Consider the following 9,064-nt stretch of genomic DNA (forward strand, 5'->3'; position numbering starts at 1 on the left):
TTCACCCACTTTTCTGTCTCCCTGGCATGTAATTGACTACTGGAGTGTTGTCCTACACTGAATGTGTTGTTATTGGAATAGTGATGGTGTCGATGAGCTATTAGTACGTTAAACTTGTTTTGTTGTCGAGTCTTGGACTTGACATGCTGTGCTAAGCGTGCCTGATCTGTACAGTCCATCACTTGCTGAAGTGTGGTCTGATGTAGACACGTTGTTAGTTTCTGTTTAATGTGCTCTTCTTTGGCCTTCAAGGCCTCAATAGTAAAATTGGTCTGTCTCACCCGTTCATTCAGCAGCTGGGTCTGTGCCTTCTGAAGGATCTTGCTTGCCCGGTGCCCGCTGACCGAAGATTTTAGTTCCAGGCTCTTGGGAATGATGCCACTTTGTCGACATCTGAGGTTGAATCGCAAATGGTTCCTGTAGTCTGCCCTCTTCCTTGCTGTTTTCTCAAACTCTCTAACTAGTTTGAGGCAATCCTGGCCAAAGTGGTTCAAAATATCCTGATGCATGCTCAATAATCCAGGTAGAAAAATCTAAAAAAGTTAAATCTGGTCCTCTGGACATTCAAAAAAACAAAACAAAGCAAATCAACAAAAAAATGTAGAAACGTTTCGTCTCTCATCCGAGAGACTTCCTCAGTCTGAGGAGCTGTATTCAGCTCAGTCTCTTAAATAGCACCGTCTCAGAGTGGATCAACCAGTTTTGCTGCTGACAACCAAAACCAGCTGATCACATGCTCAAGAAGGACCATCAGCCGTGTCGAATGCGACACGGCTGGGATGAAGATCAGTTCCTCCAAATCCGAGGCCATGGTCTTGAGCCGGAAAAGGGTAGAGTGCCCTCTCCGGGTCAGGGAGGAGGTCTTACCACAAGTGGAGAAGTTCAAGTATCTTGGGGTCTTGTTCACGAATGAGGGAAAAATGGAGCGTGAGATCGATAGGCAGATAGGTGCAGCATCTGCAGTGAAGCAGGCGCTGTACAGGTCTGTCGTGGTGAAGAGAGAGCTGAGTCAAAAGGCGAAGCTCTCAATTTACCGATTGATCTACATTCCTACCCTCATCTATGGTCACGAGCTTTGGGTTGGGACCGAAAGAATGAGATCTCGGATACAAGCGGCCGAAATGAGTTTTCTCTGCAGGGTGTCTGGGCTCTCGCTTAGAGATAGAGTGAGAAGCTCGATCATCCAGGAGGGACTCAGAGTAGAGCCGCTGCTTCTCCACGTCGAGAGGAGCCAGTTGAGGTGGCTTGGGCATCTGTTTAGGACGCCTTCTGGACGCCTCCCTGGTGAGGTGTTCCGGACATGTCCCACCGGAAGGAGGCCCAGAGGAAGACCCAGGACACGCTGGAGGGACTATGTTCCTCGGCTGGCCTGGGAACGCCTCGGGATTCCCCCGGAAGAGCTGGCCTAAGTGGCTGGGGAGAGGGAAGTCTGGGCCTCCCTACTTAGGCTGCTACCCCCGCGACCTGACACCGGACAAGCGGAAGAAAATGGATGGATAGATGGAGATTCCAGTTTGTAAATGTAAATAATAAATCTTCTTCATACACCAAAGTTAGTCATGGAGTTCCTCAGGGCTCAGTGCTTGGGCCAATACTCTTTACTTTATATATGCTTCCATTAGGTAAAGTTATTAAACAGCATGGGATAAATTTTCAGCGTAATGCTGATGACACAATTATATTTCTTCCGGTAAGATGGCGCCTGTGTACATGGCTTGCAATCCACCTCTGCTGATGGTGTTCGGATTATTTTTGTTTTTTGCATTTCTCATCTGTGACATCAACTCTCCGCTGGTGAATGACAGACAACAACTTTTGGATCTTCGTTTTTCTGTCACTGAAGTCGCTTATTTGGACCATTATCAGCGTACCTCTGGACACCCCCCCCCCCTTCTCCCCCCCTGCTGGCGGATGTGCCAGCTTACCTTCGCTGTGCTCTTCACCTGCCTGCCCGGAAATATCGCTTCAGATGCCGGGGAAAACGTGCTGGTCAGCTGGTGAAGCTGAAAGCTCTGCGCGCTGCATCTTCCTCTCCTGTGTGCCCGGACCAGGTAACCAATGGGAGTTGTCAATCGGTGCGCAGCTTGGACCGACCTGGAGGGGCTGTTATTGAAAACCTGCGGCCATTAGCGTGCCCTAACTCCACCGCTGCTAGTTCCACTTCGGACAGTATCCGGATGTGTTTGGTCAACGAAAGATCTGTTACCAACAAAACTTTTATCCTCAGGGATTACTTTCAAGAGCACGATTTGGACTTTCTGTGCATCACAGAGACTTGGATGTCTCCAGGTGAGTCCAGCGCCTTGACCGAATTATTGCCACCTAACTGTCTGTATTTTAACTCACCGCGGCCATCAGGCTGGCATGGTGGTGGATTATTAACAATATTCAAATCAACTTTTGACTGTAAACAACTGCCCATCCCAGTTTCCCGCGCCAGCTTTGAGCTGAGCGTCTTTGAACTCGAACATTCACCTCAGACTTTATTTGCACTCGTCTACCGCCCACCTCGGTCTAAGGATTTTATAAATGAGTTTTCTGACTTCTTGGCTGAAATCACACCAAAATATGAGCATGTTTTCATTATTGGGGACTTTAATTTGCACATGTGCTGTCCTGAGAAGCCCTTGGTTAAGGACTTTTTAGATTTATTGGACTCATTTAATTTAACTCAGCATGTAAACAGTCCCACCCAAGAGCGAGGACATACACTGGACCTTGTTTTAACTCGTGATGTAACTGTTAATAATCTTGTTATTGGTGATAATGTTTTTTCAGACCACATGCCAGTCCAGTTTGAGTTCACCCTCCCCCATCTAACTCCTAAGCCGTGCATTCCTGCATGTAGGACCCGGACCATTAACCACTTCACTGCCACACGTTTCACATATGTTTATAACTCTGAAATGATAATTCAGCCCCTGGTGTTTCTCACCACAAGTGAGGAGCTGACATCCCAGTTCAACTCTGTCTGCTTAAAGACTCTGGATCATGTTGCGCCTGTTAAAACTAGAAAATCAAAACTGAGAGCAGAACCGTGGCTGAGTGATGTCACCAAGGCCGTTAGGCAGCAATGTAGGAGGGCGGAACGAAAGTGGAGGAAAGACAGGCTGCAGGTCTCTTTTCAAATACTTAAAGAGAGTTGGCGCTGTTATCAGAAAGCAGTAAAAGCTGCTAAATCAAAATACTTCTCTGATATTATTACCTCAAACTCTCATAACCCACGTGTCCTCTTCTCCATCCTAAACTCTGTTCTCCACCTCACTGAACCATCACCTCTGGAAGCCTCGACTGAGCTGTGCGACAACTTCCTACATTTCTTTTTGGAAAAAATTGCGACCACCAGGGCTCTCATTTCCCCTCCAACTCATGACCCATCCATCCCACCTCAATCTGTAGCTCCTTTTGACCATTTTGAACCCATCACTCTATCTTCTCTAGAGCAGGTCATGTGCAGCTTGAAACCTTCTGGCTCCTCCTTTGATGTGGTCCCCCCTCGACTTCTAAAGGAGGGTTTCCCAACTCTTGACCCGTCCATTCTTGCCATAGTAAACAGTAGTTTATCCACTGGCGTGGTGCCAAAATCCTTTAAACATGCTGCTGTCCAGCCTCTCCTGAAAAAAACAAACCTTGACCCCTCAGTCGTTTCCAACTACCGACCCGTCTCCAAACTCCCATTTGTTTCTAAAGTACTGGAGAAAATAGTCGAGTCCCAGTTGAAGTGCTTCCTGGAGGATCACGCCATCTTAGAGCTTTTCCAATCTAGCTTTAAACCTCTCCACAGCACTGAAACTGCCCTGCTGAAGGTCTTTAACGACATCTTCAGATTCACAGACACCGGTGATTCTGTGCTGCTTGTCCTGTTGGACCTCACAGCCGCCTTTGACACCATTGGCCATGAGATCCTCATTGCCAGGTTGGAGCAGTGGGTGGGCGTCACAGGGTCAGCCCTCAATTGGTTCAGATCTTACCACACTGACAGATACTTTTCTGTCTCCATCAAGGATTTTAGTTCCGCAGAGGCAGAGCTTAAATGGGGGGTTCCGCAGGGGTCCATCCTGGGTCCCCTCCTATTGTCTTTATACCTGCTGCCACTTGGTGCTATTTTCCAGAAACACAACATGCCCTTCCACTTCTATGCCGATGACTGTCAAATTTACCTCCCACTAAGACACAATAGTACATGCTCTATTCAACCACTGCTCAACTGCCTGGCTGACATCAGGGACTGGATGGCTTTAAATTTCTTGAGTTTCAATGAAAAGAAGTCTGAAGTCATGTTGTTCCCTCCCAACGACACAATCACAAACCACTGCATCGACCTCTCCGCTCTAACCCTGTCAAAAAAACAAAGAGTCACTAATCTGGGAGTGATAATGGACCCTTCCCTGAAGCTTAACAATCATGTAAACATGATTGTTAAATCATGTTTCTTCCAACTGAGGCGGCTGTCTAAACTGAAGCCCATATTGTCCAAAAATAACCTGGAGACAGTAATACATGCATTCATTACATCTAGGCTTGATTACTGCAATTCACTCCTGTTTGGTATCAGTCAGACCTCCATTGCACGACTACAACTGGTCCAGAATGCAGCAGCCCCATTTTTAACCAGTACAGGCAAAAGAGAGCACATTACACCAGTTTTGGCCTCACTGCACTGGTTACCGGTTCACTTTCGAATCCAGTTCAAAATACTCATGTATGTCTACAAATCACTGAACAGTGTCACCCCCCCATATCTCTCTGATCTGCCACAACCGTATGTCCCACCACGTTCCCTGAGGTCAGCGGACCAGTTGCTCCTCACAGTTCCAGGAACTCGTCTTAAGCGCAGAGGTGACAGGGCCTTCTCTGTAGCAGGACCAAGACTCTGGAACGAGTGACCTCTGTTTGTCAGACAGGCCCCCTCCCTCTCGGTTTTCAAGTCCCATTTAAAAACTCACTACTATTCAGTATCTTTCAACACCAGATGATCTGTGTTTTGATCCTGTATGCTCCACACTGGTTTGTCGTCATTATCTGCATCGTTTTTATGTCTATATTCTGATTTACCTCATTTTGTATTTTGCTTTGTGTGTTACCTGTTGTTCTGTCTGTACAGCACTTTGGTTAGCCTTGTAGCTGTTTTAAGTGCTTTATAAATAAAATGGTATGGTGCCTCCTCATCAATCTGGTTTCAGGAAACAACACAGCACAACCACTGCCTCACTGAAGGTTCTTAATGGCGTTGTTGAAGCACTGGATGCTAAGGATTATTGTACTGCACTTTTCTTAGACCTGTCTAAAGATTCTGACACTGTGGATCAGAACATCTTGTGTCATAAGATCTCAGAAATTGGTTTCTCAGAAAGTACCATTGGTTGATTATCTAACTATCTCTCAGACTGGAGGCAATGTCCATCCACCCATTAGCTATACTGGGGGCTTAACTCTGAATGTTAGGAAACACCTTGTATCTGTGACTTTCCTTCCCTCCATTGATCACGGTGACATTATTTACATGAACGCCCCTACAAGAACCCTGCAGATGTTGGATGCTGCAGATGTTGGATGCTGAAGATGTTGGATGCTGAAGATGTTGGATGCTGTCTATCATGGTGCACTAAGATTCATAATTGGCTGTAACTACCGTACCCACCACTGCACCCAGTATTCACTGGTTAACTGGTCACAATTAACTTCACACAGACTCTCCCACTGGTACATTTTCATCTTTAAATCACTTCTTGGTCTGCTGCCTTCATACATCTCCTCCTACATGTCTCTGTGTGAGTGCAGCTACAGCGTGCGCTCTCAGGACATCATTACCTGCAGTGTTCCCTCAGTGTTCTCCTACTCTGCTCCTGTTTCTTGGAATATCTTGTAAAAAGATCTGAAGCTCTCGACCTTTGACCTCTCTAAGTGGCGTTAAACTTCTGTTCAGTTCCTGGCAAAAACCAGTGCAGACATGTTCCTGTTTTTAGTTTTCTACATTCACCTTATAATCTAGCTGTTTTTTGTTACTTTTTTGCATCTTATTTGTAAAAAAAAAAAAAGTATGCCTCTTTATAACTGTCTAATGTTGTCATCATTCTTTGTTAAAATCGGGTCTCTCTTGTAAATGAGTCCGGCAGGCTCAGTGGGACTAACTTGTCTAAAATAAATAAAGATTGAATGAACTTCACTGTTTATGAGGAACAGCTGAAGAACAGCTGAAGAACAGCTGAACAAGTCTTTCTGATGAAAGACAAAACGTTTCCACCTGACTTCACTTTATTACATAGTCACTTTCGCCACATTCAATATGGCGGCGACGTCTATATCTCTGAGTGTGGATGCGTCATAAACAACAACAACAACAACAACAACTACGACGACAACGATCTCATGGTGAAGAGAAAACGGACCTCCCGAACTTCGTGTTGCTGCATCTGAAACTTTCTGGACTCTGCTGCAGTCTGGACCGAACCTCCGGTTCGGACGGGTCCAGAGACTGGATGCTTACCGATGTCGACGGCGGAGCAGCGTAGAGCCGTGGAGGCCAGCAGGAGGTGCAGGAGGTGCAGGAGGTGCAGGAGATCCATCCCGACCAGCGGAAACCTCGCTCCTTATTTTACAACGTTATCACCTCCACCGGTTCTGTCCGGAGTTCAAGCCAACCGAACCACCTCCTGGTTGTGTCGGGTCATCTCCATAGCAACACACCGGAAGCAGGGGGGGGGGGCGTGGTCACGGTCCTCCCTCCAACAGAACAGTTCAGATAGGTCTATTTTAAAGTGGGGTTCTGTAGAAAGGCTCTAAGGGATGAATATAAACTTTATTATATTTAATAATTTACAAACAGGCAGAAATTAAATCTAATAAACACAATTTATGACAACAGATGCAAGCAGGAGGCCAGAGGTTCTGATATCTGCCTCAGATCTTCAACATTATATTAAGCACAAGTTCACAGTCAGAGCTGTGGGAGCCACACGGCTGCAGTGGCTCCAAAACATTTTCACTTGTTGAGCTACAGCCAATGACATCTTCATGACATATTGTGGTTTTAGCTAAATACCTCATGACACATTTTAAAGTAATTATTGTACATCTTTAACTGATTACCTTAAGGAGTGTAGCAATTAGAAGGTTGAGATGGACGAAGAAGGGTGACACTTTCTCCACTCCTCTCCACTACATTTGTTTTTATTTATTTAGCACTCATTAAAGAAATAGGCTAAACTAAGAATATACTAAGCACTAACTGTACAAAACAATGTGCCAAACAACAACTGCACGAACAGGAGTCTGCGTGAGCAGATGAGGACGAATGAACACAGCAGCATGAAATAAATGCTCTCCACTGCACACCTGTAGAAGGTGGTGAGGACTGAGATTCCCAGACCAGTTCGCCTCAGCCGCCTGAGGCGAACTGGTCTGGCAGCAGCCTGACGAGGGCCAAATTAGCTGCAGCCGTCTTCTTTGTATGTTGATAAACCAGGAACGAGACTATTCCAAAAACAGGAAACCTGTTATCATGAATCCAATTTTTCATTCATTCAACCTTTATTTATACAAGTAAATCCCATTGAGCCCCGAGGACTCATTTACAAGACAGACCTGGTTTCAACAAAGAAAGATGACAACAATGGACAGTTATAAAAAGGCATATATATATATATATATATATATATATATATTTTTTTTTTTTTTTTTTTTTTTTTTACAAATAAGATGGCCAAAAAAGTAACAAAAAACATCTAGATTCCAAGACAAATGTAGAAAACTAAAAACAGGAACATGTCTGCATTGGACCCTGCCAGGAGTCCAACAGATTCTTGAAGCCACTTAGAGAGGTCAAAGGTCGAGAGCTTCAAATCTTTTTGTAAGATATTCCAGGAAACAGGAGCGGAGTAGGAGAAGGTCCTTTTGTCTAGTTCAGTCCTCACTGAGGGAACACTGCAGGTAATGATGTCCTGAGAGTGCACTCCGTAGCTGCACTCACACAGAGACATGTAGGAGGAGATGTATGAAGGCAGCAGACCAGGAAGTGATTTAAAGATGAAAATGTACCAGTGAGAGAGTCTGCGTGAAGATAATGGTGACCAGTTAACCAGTGAATACTGGGTGCAGTGGTGGGTACAGGAGTTACAGCCAGTTATGAATCTTAGTGCACCATGATAGACAGCATCCAACATCTGCAGCATCCAACATCTGCAGCATCCAACATCTGCAGGGTTCTTGTAGGAGCGTTCATGTAATCAATGTTACTGTAATCAATTGAGGGAAGGAAAGTCACAGATACAAGGCGTTTTCTAGCATTCAGGGTTAGACAGGATCTGTTTCTGAAAAAGAAACCCAGTTTAACTTTCAGTTTCTTTATCAAGTTTTCCACATGGAGCTTAAAAGAGAGATGTGAGTCGACCAAGATACCCAAATATTTATAGGAATCAACAAACTCAATGGGGACACCATTTGAGGATAAAATCAGAGGAAGAACTGCTGGGACCAACTTCCTGTTTGAAAAAAGCATATCTTTGGTTTTGTCGGCATTTAGGACAAGTTTGAGGCGGAACAAATCAGTCTGGATGTTGTTGAATGCAGATTTCAAAAGCTGGAAAGCCTTAGCAACAGTTTTAGCTCGACAATAAACAACTGTGTCATCAGCATAGAAATGTATGGATGCATCAAGGATGCTCTGACCTACATTACGTATGTAGATTGTAAAGACGGTGGGTCCTAAGACTGAGCCTTGAGGTATACCATTGTTGACTGTTAAATAACTGGAGGAAGTACCATTATGTTGAACACATTGCCTCTGGTCTGAGAGATAGTTAGAGAACCAACCAATGGTGTGTTCTGAGAAACCAATTTCTGAGAGTTTGACACAAGATGTTCTGATCCACAGTGTCAGAATCTTTAGACAGGTCTAAGAAAAGTGCAGCACAATAATCCTTAGCATCCAGTGCTTCAACAACATCATTAAGAACCTTCAATGAAGCAGTCGTTGTGCTGTGTTGTTTCCTGAAACCATATTGATGACGAGGTAAGATGTTTTTTTTCATTTACCCTTTATTTATACAGGTAGTCTCATTGAGCC

The sequence above is a fragment of the Nematolebias whitei genome, chromosome 7, assembly GCF_014905685.2.
Source record: "Nematolebias whitei isolate Nwh7 chromosome 7, NemWhi1, whole genome shotgun sequence".
In the NCBI taxonomy this organism is placed as follows: domain Eukaryota; kingdom Metazoa; phylum Chordata; class Actinopteri; order Cyprinodontiformes; family Rivulidae; genus Nematolebias; species Nematolebias whitei.